General features: G+C 46.9%; 1 pseudogene; it reads left to right on the top strand.

The window, feature by feature from the left end:
• The first annotated feature begins 609 nt into the window (after positions 1-609).
• Positions 610-13690, top strand: part of LOC123157882 (uncharacterized) — a 45630-nt pseudogene continuing 32549 nt past the window's right edge.

Here is a 13690-nt window from a genome sequence, read left to right as displayed (position 1 = left end):
TTATTGTTATTTTATATATGCCTTGCCATTTTTATGGGACACCACATGGAAATTTCCTTTTGTTTACGTCCTCTGATTTTAATGGAATTTTGTTTTAGTTTTTCAAAATGATGTTCAAACACCTGTTTTTTAAGTCTTGTTAGAGTCATCACAGGAAAAATGTGCCTTTTCTGGCCGAATTTCCGTGACTCGAATGAGGGCTCTCTAGTTTTCTCATGGAGGGGGGTGGGCTCTGGTTTGTTCGGGTGGTCTGGGGCCAACAAATCGTTTATTGCAGCCCCTCCCTCAAAGCATCTCCATTCGCCCCCCAACAGCCCCCAGGGCGCATTTTTTAGCGCCGGCGGCGAAATATCGGCCCTGTCGCGCCCCCAAGTCCTCATTTATCGCCGATTTGGGCCGAAATAACAGCCAGCGAACCTGAGCCGAACCCAGCCCCCTGGGGGCACCTGGGGCCGCCGCCCGAAGCAAAAAGGCGTGTGGGCCCGCTCTGTCGGCGACAGACGGGTCTTTTCCCGCCGTTTTCCCCTTTCCCTCCATTTCCTCATGGCTTCCCCCCTTCTGCCCCGCCGCTTCCGCCATTCTCCTCCCGCCCCCCGCCATCCGGCCGCCATGTCGCCGAAGAAGTATTCGGCCCTTCGCTCCACTTCTGCTGCTGATTCCACCCATCCGAAGCAGAGGAAGCCGAGGGTGCCGATGGCAAAACCACCGGGTGTGTCCAACGCCGAGTGGAGGGCGGAGGTTCAGCACCGAGAGGCTGTCACCATCGACCGGCGGAACAGGCTCAACACCAAGAAGGCCAGGGACGCGGCCGCGTCGGCGGCAGCGGAGCAGGCAGAGATGTCTCCACTACAAAAAAAATTACACTTCTGTGATGATACGTGTTTGTCACAGTAGGTCGCGTTTTTTGTCATGCATGTACATCCATGACAAATTTATGACAGAATCAAGATAGTCATACCTGTGCTGTCGTAGAAGTGTTCCATGACATTACCAAAATTATCATCACGGAAGTGTCCACTTCCATGACGATAAATCGCGCGTCACAGAAGTGCTTTCGTCAAGGGTGACCGACACGTGGCATCCACCGTAACGGAACGCCGTTAAGCTATCGGGTCGGGTTTTGGATCCGATAACCCGTTAACAGCCCCGACCAATGGGGATTTTCCACGTGTAAAATCATCATTGGCTGGAGGAGACACGTGTCAGGTCCGCGTTGGCACAGGTGTCACTCATCCAATGGGCGAGACGCGCCTATGATATGTTGACACGTGGACCGGCCCATCAAGTTTAAATGGGCCGGCCCAACTGAAGGCCCACAAGATTTTGCGGACCATAATGGGCCGGCCCAGCTAAAGGCCCACGAGATTTTGCGGACCATAATGGGCTGGCCCAGCTAAAGGCCCACAAGATTTTGCGGGCCATAATGGGCCGGCCCAGGTAAAGGCCCACAAGATTTTTGTGTGCCATAATGGGCCGGCCCAGGTAAAGGCCCACAAGATTCTTGCGGATCATAATGGGCCGGCCCAGCTAAAGGCCCACGAGATTTCGCCGACATTAATGGGCCGGCCCAGCTGTAGGCCCACAAGATTTTGAGGACCCTAGTAGGCCGGCCCATTAACTGGCTGCCATGTTTTGGGCCAAATGCCGGCCCATATTTGATCCGGTCCATTAATGGCCTGCCACGCTCCGGGCCTAATAGTGGCCCATATGAGATCCGGCCCGTTAAAAGCCTACCACGTTCTGGGCCAAATTACGGCCCAGATCAGGTCCGGCCCTTTAAGAGGCTTTGGGCTCAATTATGGCCCATATCAGATTCGGCCCGTCAACTGGACACTATGCTTTTGGGCCCACTTGCTAAAGGCCCACTTAGTAATTCGGCCTGATATTAGTTTTGGCCTGTTAAGGGCCCGTTTAACATTTCGGCCCTATATTAATTTCGGCCTGTTAAAAGCCCGTCATATAGTTGGGCCTAACTACGGCCCGGTTTGCATCCGGCCTGCTCGCAGCCGATATCTGATTGGGCCAAACAAGGACCGAGACAATTTTGGCCTGTTAAAAGCCCGTGATTTGATTCGCACAATCATGGGCCGGGGTTCATTTCGGGCTGCTGCCGGCCCGTGAGCTGTTCGGCACGTTTCAGGCCCAACCTACATCGTGATTGCATGACGGCCCGATTATGTACCGTAATTTTACGGTTTGGCCGGTTTACTGCGAAGACAGGATATATATACAGTAAAATAACTGCAGCATCGTGAATAAGAAAAAACCTAGACTATACAATAAAGAAATTACGGCATATTACATCCACTGGGCATCAAAGTTCGCCACTATGATAATAAAGCACAAGCAGACAGCAGATTACATACACTGGGCATCAAAGATCGCCACCAGTGCAAATAAACACGCCGACAAAATAATATACAAAACCGACAGCACTTCAATAGAGTTCAAGAAAGGTTAGCCCTGCTGGGGAGCTGCAGCGCAAGCAGCTGAGCAAGATGATGAGACTGCGCTTGTTCAACACTTATATCTTCCTCACTCTGAAAGATAAACAAGCAGACAGATGACAGGTTTTGCACATAAAAGTATCAGTGCTGACAATTCATCACATTTCTTACTGACGAATAAAGTGACACAGTTTAAAATTGCATTAACACAATATGGTATTGTTCAGGTCAAGACATGGCAGGAAATGACATTGTGAAGGAGTTGGCAGCTTCACGACACCACTGGATTACAGATCAAGAACTCATAAGTATCAATGGTTAGTGTGCTGTCAATTTATACCATTTCAGATTGGCAAATAAAGAGACGGTTTAAATAATAGTAGAATGATATGACATTGTTCATAGTTAAGACATTGCAGAATATGACATTGTGCTGTAGTGGGTAGGTTCACCACACCACTGGATTACGGATGAAGAACAGAAGCATACATGCAGTGCAAAAGAAGATCACTTGCTCTGTATAGTTTAATTTACATGGTATGAAGAAGGAACTTGGTTGTACAACTGAAAACTTAAATTGAGAAAGGACAAACTTTTGTTTATGAACTACATAATAAACTTTAAACAAGCAATTTGATGCAAACACCAAAAATAAACAGCTGTTGCAGTCATGCCTAACCAAATATATACAACAAAGTTTGAAGGCTTGAGATGGACAAACTTACATTATTGGTGAAGACAGGCTCTATAAAGGCCTTGTCCATGCTGATGGGGGGGGCAATTCAAGAAGTTTACCACAGAATCTTCTTCAAAAGCATTGCCTTTATTCTACATTTTGTTAAGAGTAAATATAGATGTGATAATATACGAAAAAATGGAGAATATTTAAGATAAGATGAAGAGTGATGCTACATAACCAAGTAGCTATAAATGTAAGTGCAGCGATACAGGCAAAAGGTACAGCCAAGAGCAATGCACAGCTAAACTTCTTCAGTACCAACCTTATGGTAAGAGTAAATATAGATCTGATGTGTAGAAAATGGAGGGCAAAGGAAAATAAGCTGCAGAGTGATGGTACATGAACAACTACCTGTCATTATAAGTACACTGATAAAGGACAGCATGTACTTACAAGAACAATGCAGAGCTAAAAAAACATTGGCATTGGATATATTCTACACTAATGTAACCATTCATACAGATCAGATAATTTGGAGCGAACAATTGATAAGCAAGCTATCATGCATACTGCTGTCACATAATGAACCAGGTATGTATGCAAGTACAGTGATACAGGACAACAGGTACTAACAAGAGCAAAGCAGCGGGCAGCATATTTGCGATATCCTGTCGTTCTTGTCAAACCGGAATTCTTCTTCGAGCAGATTTCCTGCAAAAAAGATCCGTAAGGCACATGCGGAAAAGTAGAAGTTCAAATTGTCATGTGATTTCATAGACAGTACCTCATCCTGGGAACGAGACCAGTGCATAACAAGGTTTTTCCATTCAATGTCTTCTAAATTTAGCACAGGAGACTTCACCGGAAATTCGTTTATAGACTTGCCATCAAAGTGTGATTTCCTCAGGTAACACCGATACTGCTGCAATGCTTCCTTGAAAAGCACAAGCAAGCTTTGCTCGTCATGACTATCCAGATTGACCCTCGCCTAGTTACAACAATGTAATGTAAATCATTGATGTGTTCAATCAGCAGAAAACAGGAAAATAATAACCATGAATAATAGCACTTACACGTAAGTTGGACAGGAAGATGTGAAAATGGTGTTTGTCTTCACAATAATCTTCCCATGATGGGAATATATGCACGTAGTCCCTAACAACATTGAAAGCATTGTCTTTTAAACTGGGAATAAATGGAATGGGGTTCCAATCTGCAGGAATTGGCCGTCTCTGCAGTTGGGATAGGTCTTCGGCCGGTGGACTTGCTGTACTTTTTGCTGGAGTGGGATTTTTCTGTGGTACAGCTGGTGCTATGGCAAATGAAATCGGTATACCTTTTGCTGGAGTGCAGGTCCTGTGTGGTGGGGCTAGTGGTGTGGCCAGTGAAGTATGGGTACAGTCTGCTGGAGTCGGTCCTACGTTTTGTGTCACTGGTTGTACAGCCAATATAAGTGGGGTGCTGTCTGATTTCTCCGGCACCACCACGTTTTTCAAGGACTTTGCTGGTGCTCCTTCAGGTTCGGCAATCACCCTCTTCCTTTTTGATGTCTGATGCACAAGAACAGCATTTGAGTGGAAAAACATGGTATGATGACAGATGGAATATGTATTGATAATGGATGGGCATGGCATCTCGACATATATGATGAGTAAACTAAGCAGATGGCGGTGCAACAAAGTAGAAGAAATGCAAGACAACATATGCAAGATACCCGCAATCAATAAAACATTGCCAAATTAGAACAGGCACCTTGATGGGTGAACAGGACAGGCCATCTGCCTTTGACTCCTCGAGGTTAGAATAGTCATTAGGATCATATTCTGAACAAGAATCAACAGGTGGGGAGCGTATGAGTTTCATTGCATCCAGAATGGCACTCAATGCCTTGGTGCCAATTTTGTAAGTCATTGCAGTGTTTAGCTTCAAGAGTGGACTGCTGCTAGTGCGACACAAAGCAGCTACACAGATCATAGTGTAGATATAACGGGAAAACCTTAAGCATCAGAGTAAAATCAGCAAAGTGGAACTTGCTGGAATATATGTGCTAGTATTGCCGGTACGGCTAGAAAGGCTTCGGATACCAGCTCTCTTCAAGTGAAGGTGCGGTACTGTTAATATCAGTGTAACTCTCAAAGGCGACACAGCTCCCCGCATTTCCTTGCTATTCTTATAGGATTCAAGTGGGCAGGCCACTACAAATCCTATTCCTATGTTTACAAGATCCTACGAATCAAAGAGGCTCAAAGTGTCCATCACAACCGACCGTATAGACCTCTACACTGCAAATGTCCCTGCTCATCTTCAGTACAAGGAACATACTGTACTACTATCATACTCCCTCCGTTCCAAAATATAAGTCTTGGTAGAGATTTCCACTATGGATCACATACAGATGTATCCAGATACATTTTAGAGTGTAGATTCACTCATTTTGCTCCATATGTAGTCCATGGTGGAATCTATACAAAGACTTGTATTTAGGAACGGAGAGAGTACATATTAAAGAAGAACGGAAGAGGAACATGGTAAAGAAGAGCAAGCAGATTTTGGATAATAAAATGTTGGTTGCGCAGTGCCCACACATGATGAACCAGAGCGCATTAAGAATGCAACTCCCAGCTGTCTCTCGACCATTTCAGGCGGTTGGATGAAGATCCTACGTCTCCTAACCCTTCTTCTTCCTCGTCTCTGATTCTTCCCATACAGAACACCGCACGGGCCGCCGGCCGGACCACCGGCCCCCACCGCCTGTGTTCCTCCGCCACCCCCACCCCACCCCCGCCCCAACCCCCACCCGCGTCGAGTTTTCTTCGTTCGGCGAGGCCCCACAACCACCCGAGCCCCTTCGATCGCACCGGCGAACTCCGGCGAGCTCTGAAAAATCGACTGACCCAATTTTGAAATTTAGTCTACTGTGATTTAACTAGTGTGGAATATAAAAGGGGAAAACCATAAGCATTGGGAGTATAGTGTTGAGCGTGCCATGGCGGATCTGAAGGTGCAAACCGGACAAAGGCAACTTCGCAACCAAGACAAGAAATCAGAGTAAAGCAGTGGCGATCTATTTTCTTGCTGCGATAAATAAGTTGAGCAGATACGAAAGAGTACCGCCTCTGGTGCGGCGCCGTGTACGCATCTGCTGAGAATTTGACGGTGCTGCGGTAGCGATGGCTGTCGGCGGCGTGGAAGCAGATCTAGGAGGGTAGACGGTGGCGGCGGGGCGCGGTGGACGAGACGGTCGTAGGAGCGGCGCCGGCAAGGTGGACGACGGCGGGGATGAAGCGAGAGGACGGGATGCAAGGATCCCGGTCCGAAGCCGTGGATGAGAGAGGTCGATCTCTTGTAATGGACGGCGGCGTCGGGGTATCAGCTCCGGCATGGTGGAGGAGGACGGCGGTGGATGGGGTGGCGGACGGCGGCGGACGGAGGAGGGTGGGGTGGAGAGGGTGTTTTGGCGCCCACGGAGTACGAATGGGGAAAAGGGAGGTAGAGAGGAAGGGGGAACCATGTATTCAGGGCGCGCTTGTCTCAAATGCGAGGAAATTTACAAACTTAGCCCCCGTTTCAAATTTCTACTACATCACAGCAACATTAGTCGGTTGGGGATAGGACGGTAATCTCGCATACACCGAATATTTGCCGACGAGAGTTTGTTTTTGGCGCCCACCGTGTATGAATATGAATCGGGGAGGGAGTCGATTTCGGCCGAGGACACACTGTGTTTTGGCGCCCACCGTGTATGAATCCGGGTGAGAGGCGGTTACGTCACGTTTGGGTGAAATTACAAACCTACCCCTATCGAAACCTATAGAAATCCAGCAGATAGGCTTTGCGTGGCAGGGATAGGCAGTAGTGATTTCCATCTCGCAGATTTTGGTTTCGGGCGGTTACTGCGACTTTCCCCGCTTCGTTCAAATTTTGCAGAGTGCACGTTTACCGTGCCAACTCAATTCGAATCCCGTTTGTATTCTATTTTTTTCGGGCGGGATCCATTTTCAATTGGAATTACATTCTATATACATCATTTTTTATATATACTTTCAAAAGCACAACAAAGAATTCTGCTCCTTTATATGTATAATATGATTTACAAATACAACGATCTCGAAATCTTAAGGTTGAATTCGAAAAATTTAACCAAATTATGTTCTACTAAAATGTATGGATCAGTAATATCTACATATTAAATAACATAGATGTGCGTGAATTCATATGAGTATGCATGTTTGATAGATCAATTTTGGTTCGAGTATGGATTACATGTATCATCATCTCGAATTCAAATATTTGAATCCCTTTTTTGTTCACTCCTTTCACGCCCATCTCTCTCGCATGCATGCTCCTTCAGGTAGCTATCACTCTCTTTTCTCCAGCTCACCCGCACGCTCACTTCATGTTTCTCCTATCCTCGCAAACATGGTCTCTCGACGTCTCCCTTGAGAAGTGTCACACTCTCCCTATCATTATACATTACACGGTTTTCATTATCTCTCACGTCTCTACTGTTCTCTGGTATCACTCGGTACCTAAGCTTTCTTTTTCACCGCCACACACACAGTCTCCACTCGTCTTTCACTTTGTCTTTCTCTCTATGGGATTCTCTCACACACCCTATATGTCTCTACATATGACTCATACCACTAAAATTACTCTCTCTCTCTCCTGTAGACACAACATTTGTTGCGGTCTCCTTTTCGTCTCCATCCCAGACTGACATTATTCATTTGTTTACCGATCAGACAACCCCGACTACCGTCTCCTCTCTCTCTCACACAGACACACACACAACTCCTGCTTCCACTCCCCTTCCCGACTACCGTCTCTCTCTCACACACACAAAACTCTCGCTTTCGCACCCCGACTCGTATTTCTCTCACAAACATTTATCGACTAGCTAGCCTCTAGATAGGTTTATACACCCGCACACTCGTGCTTCCACCATCGCATACATGTCTCTCTCCCGCTCCTTGTATCTATGTAGATTTTTCTTCCCTTCTTGAGACACGCCCTCTCGATCGTGCACACACACACTATCGCCTCATTTTAAGCTGATACCTATCGCACACACACTCCTTGTGTCTTTGTCACACATGCACTCCGTCCTCCTCCACTCTCCCTCTCTCTCACACACACATGGGCTTTTTGCAACAACTAGCAAGATGCCCATGCGTTGCACGGAACATCAAGATGCATTTGTATGAGTAGTTTATCTTGTGGGGGAAAAGGATGAACGAGGGAAGGCCTTATTTGCAAATGTGGAGAGGGGTGTGGGTATCTTTTTGCAAAATTGCCATAGTTTCCTTCCTATCCGTCAGATATAGATCGGACGGCCTATATTGCAGGATGGCAGGCACACGATCATCACCGACAATGCTTTTTATAAGAGTAGGGATAAAAAATAGAGTTGGTGATGATGGTGGGCCTGCCATCCTGCAATGTAGGTCGTCCGATTTATATCTGACGGATAGGAAGGAAAATATGGCAATTTACCCGCACTCTTCACCACATTTGCAGATAAGGCCTTCCCTCGTTCATCCTTTTCTCCCACAAGATCTTGATGTTCCGTGCAACGCACGGGCATCTTGCTAGTAAGAGTAGAAATTAGACATATACCACTTCTCGAATCTTGAAACCAACAACATTCCTCCCTTATCTCATCAAAACCGCCAAAGGAATATATTTTGAGTGAAACATAACATATTTTTAGTGATATACGTATTTCAAAACTAGACTTTTTTTCTATCAAATCGGTGAATATGTATTAATCTACTTTGATCGTGTGGCAACGCATTGGCACATTGCTAGTAGTTATTATAATTTTTTGGACACCAGACAAACGGTGGAGTACATATACGAAGAGAAGAGGCGCACGCACGCAGTCGGCCTCTCGCTGTCTCGCACACATGAGTGTTACGTAAAGGCGACGTTAACAAATAAACCCTAAAACCCTAGGTGCACGATTGCTGCATTCGCGGGTACCGGGTACGTGGTGGAGCACCTTTGTAGGAATAGTCAGCTCGCGTGATAATTTGATCCGTAGGAGTTGATGGTCGGGACCACAGGTGAACGACTTGGAGCGCGGTGGCTCGCCAGTTGCCACAGATCGAGTAGCCACGTTTAAAATATCGTTTTTTAGCGGGGTTAAGAGTTCCGATTTTCAATGGCGCGTTATAAGTAGTAAGTAGTTTTTAGAACGATTGGTATGGAGCGAAAATGGAATTCATAGTACTACGTACCTCCTTGGCGTATGGTTGTATGGTTTTTTTTGCGATGGAGGTTGTATGGGTTTATGTTGCGAGATGTTGAACCTGGTAGTTCTAGGGCAAATACTATGGTTTAGATTTAGATGCTGGTTTTCAGTAATGAAAATCGGAAGGGGAAACCCTTCTTTGATTAAAAAAACTACTACCTCCATTCTGGTTTACTAGTCCCCATCGTACTTTGGGTCAAAGTTTGTCCATGAATTTTACTTGTAAAATGTGAATGGAAAACGAGATTTTGTTATACCCAAACAAAAAAGGACTGGAGGGAGTGATTGCTCTGACACGGACGCGACCTCTCATAGCGCAGGCATTGAACCGGCGCGCCGGCCAAGAGGGCCGCACTCGCTGCAGGCCCGGCTGAGCACGCCTCCTCGCCGCGTGCAACCAGCTTAAGACTGCCCCGCCTGCCTTCATTGAATCCGCGCGTGTGCCGGCAACACGTCCTTCCGCGAGCCGGCAGGCATTTTAGAACACAAAAAATGACTAAAATATAATTAATTTACGCATGGTCTTGACTTGTTGTGCTCGCACTGGTAGCAGGAACTAGTAGAGGATTTTCTTTATTTATAACTCTCCTCACATTTTTTTGGCTTTGAAGTGAATCATGGTTGTGGACATTATGTATGAATGTGCAGATATCTGTGAACATGAGTTTGATGTGGAAGTTGAACTTGGAATGTCGGGCTTGCGCGTGAACTATACCATGTCCAATGCTTCGTCTGTTATTGTTTGGAAAGTAATTGCTGTTATTACATGACCCAAAAAAAACATTTTGTGCCACATCAGTAGATGCACGGACATCACAACAGGCATGCTGACTGGATAAACATTTGAACCTAGCTATTATGAAGGAAATTTTGTATTGACAACAGTTTTAGATAGCAGGAGACGCCTAGCCTGCTCTGCCTCTGCTAGCTTATTTCTGGCTTCTTCCATCTCTTCTTTGGCTTGGGTGAAGAGAGCATCTGATTGCTCTTTTCGCTTCTTCAGGAACTCAGCTACATTCTCAAGGGCTGCTGCACGCTTTCTTTCAGCCTTTACTAATGCCACGAGGACACGAACAGCTGACGACTCCACCTGGCTTGTGTGTAATCCAGCATCATCTGGGAATTTGCACCTTGTGTCTAATCCAGCATCATTAGGGAACTGGCACCTTGTGTGTAATCCAGCCTCATTTTGGAAACATGATCTCGAGGTTGACCATACTTCCCTCCTCGCAGGAACTGCATCCTGACATGAAGTTACTTCTTTTTTAGATCAATACTCAGAGCAACCTAGATCCATTTAGTAGAAGCCAGATAAACAGAACTCGGAGAAGTGAATTCAAAAGGAAAATAAAATAAAAACAGACTACAAGGTGAGAACACCCACTTCCTACATCAAGCTAAAAACGAAAGCATTAGGACGATTAAGACTCTTCTTATTACACATCGAAGAACACCACGCTTAAGAGAAACAGAAACTACAACATATACACATCGAAGAACACGAGGCTACACGAAAGTAATTGAAAGGGTGTTACTTACCAAAGCTCGTTTTACAGGTTCGGTGCAGCTCCTCTTTAACTTGCCACGCTCCTTGAAGATGTCCCGAATATCCCGTGTTTGGTCTTCATTGCTCCTCTGCATGTTCGCACTCGTGGTTTTAAAATCTCAACATGGCAAGAAAAATATACTACTAGTAATACTCGCGCATCTTGTGGGCAACATTAAAGCACTCGTCTGCCATGTTAGAGCATCTCCAACAGAATCGCAACGCGCGGCGCTTTAAAAAAGCGTTTACAGTGCTGAGATCGAGAAGTAGATACTAGAGAGTAGAGGATAGTTCTCAGCATAGATAGATAAAAAAAGATAATTCAACTACTCCTCGTCGTCCGACTCCTCCTCGGTGATGTCCTCCTCCGACGTCTGACTGTAGGCGTGAAGATACCGATCGTCGTCGGATTCCCAGGGCGACGCTGCTCCTAGCCTCATGTTGAATTGAGCGTCCGCTTTTCGCCTACGCTTGTCCTCGCGATAGGCGGCTCGCTCCGCCCTCCTCTTATCCCTCTCCGCCCTCCTTTGCGCGTAGAACTCGCGCTCGTTGATGATGTCCTGCGGGAAGTGTTGGCGCCACAGCGCCCTAAGCCGCGGCAGAGGCGCGAGCTCCTGCGCCCGCTCCCGCGTCGGCACGTTGGGGAAGTTCAATGTTCTATGAGGCCACCGGAGGCGCCACACCGCCGCGTCGTACGCGCGGGCGGCCTCGTTGGCGGTGTCGAAATTGCCGAGGCCGAGGCGCATCCCGCGGAACCGGATCTCGGCGGAGAAGCCGCCGGAGGGGCGCGCGCGGACGCCGCGGTATCCCCAAGTTTCCCGGCGACGGCATGGGGCGGCGGCGAGGCGAAAAAGAGCGGGGAGAGAGCGGTGGCGAGGCACAGAGCGGGGAGAGAGCGGTGGCAAGGCACAGAGCGGTGGGAGGGCGTTGGATTTTATAAAGCGCGCCGGACGCCGCGCGCCAAAACTAGCGCACGCCCGGCCGCTTTTTCCCGCGCGCGCGCGATCCTTTCCCGACGTCTCTGCTATCTCTACTCTCTTCTCTACTAGCGCGATACAGGAGCGACGCACAATTACAAGCTGATATTCTGTTGGACAATGGAGGCTATAACCAATTACTTTTACGGGAACAATAGCACCCAGGAAATTTGAAGGGTAGGTATGAACAAAATTGGAACTGCACATGTACTGCTAAGTGATTCAATACACACATTACCAATCGAGGAGGAGAACGATGGTCGCGGCGGCCTCTGTGAGTCATGGTCGGCAACGGGAGTCAGTTCATTGTCCACGACGGTGGTACTTCTGCGCTTGGCGTCGGCTTCCGGGAAGCAGATCCGAGACCGTGGAAGACGATGCCGGGGAAGAGGCTCCGTGTACGACGACGACGGTGGACCGGCTCCAGTGCGGCGTACGAGGTCGTCGATGAGGCAGATGCGCTGCGGTGGACGAGTGCGCCGATGTAAAGGGGAGGAGCACGAAGGCTGCGGTGCCGTGGAGAAGTCTATTTTGCGGTGGGGATAGAAAATGGGGAGTATTCAGGTGTACTACTCTGGGTGCCGGGGTGGGGTTGGCTGGGTAGGGTGAACCTGAAGTTACGAAAACAGCCCCCTACCAAGCGTCATCCGTAGGCCTGTTCCGAAGGCTATGATGGTAACTTCCCACTGCTCGAATCAGGGTCGCGGGAGATTTTCCCGCCGACCTCAAAATTTTGTGACACTGGACTCCCCGTGTGGCGTGTTGAGTGATTCGGCTAAGCAACTAGCGAGTAGTAGTAGTAAACTCTGCATATTAGGTTTGACCGAAGTCAAACTTCCTAAAGTTTGACCAAGTTTATAGAAAAATATAAACATTTACCATAACAAATATGTATGATGTGAAAGTACATTCAATAATGAATCTAATGGTATTTATTTGTTATTGTATATGTTAATATTTTTGTTATAAGCTTTCTGAGAGTTTACAAAACTTGACTTTGACCAATGCTAATACGCGGACTTAAATAAAAACGGAGGGAGTACACATTTGTTTTCTTAGTTTGTAGTGAACTAATCATTTGTTGAAATTGTGAAATAAATATATTAGTCTATACAATTCAATAGTTACAATCATTGTCGAATCCCAAGATGTATACAAGGTCTATAGTACTTCACAACATGCTCAAACTCACATAATCCCAGTCAAATGAGAATCTAAATGCATTTCATAGTTATTACTTTGTAGGATGCAACAAAAACAACCATAACTCTACATCAGCCATTATAGAAGCAACATTTTGACATATCCCAATGTGTGAATGAAACGTGCAGAGAGAGCTTTTGAAGATGGAGCAGATAGGGCGGGAAAGATTGTATGTATGTGGACGAGAGAGTAGGAGACAAACCTAACGAGACAGAGAGAGAGATAGAGAGAGAGAAAGAGAGAGGAAGAAGTTAGGTCTGTGAGAAAGATGGATACATGTAATATACATGAGATGCGTGTGCATCTGGATTCTGTATACGTGGAAGGAGAAGAGACAACATGTTTGATGAGAGAGCTGGAAAAACATGGACGAGAGGGGAAGGATCTCGTGGGTTGAGGGATTGACAATTTTGTGCGGGGGAGAGAGGGATTGGTAATTTTGTGCAAGAGAGAGAGAGGGTGGGGGGAGGAGTCAGTCAGCCGTCGTCACATCACCCTGCTTCCAAATGACCCCGCATTCTCTAGCGCGGTGTGGTCGCCGTCTTCGATCTGCTCGATGCCCTCTTTGAAGATTGAGGTGTTGTG

The sequence above is a fragment of the Triticum aestivum genome, chromosome 1D (assembly GCF_018294505.1).
Source record: "Triticum aestivum cultivar Chinese Spring chromosome 1D, IWGSC CS RefSeq v2.1, whole genome shotgun sequence".
Taxonomy (NCBI): Eukaryota; Viridiplantae; Streptophyta; class Magnoliopsida; order Poales; family Poaceae; genus Triticum; species Triticum aestivum.
Note: the sequence above shows the minus strand (reverse complement) of the source record. Positions and strands in the feature narration are given on the sequence as shown.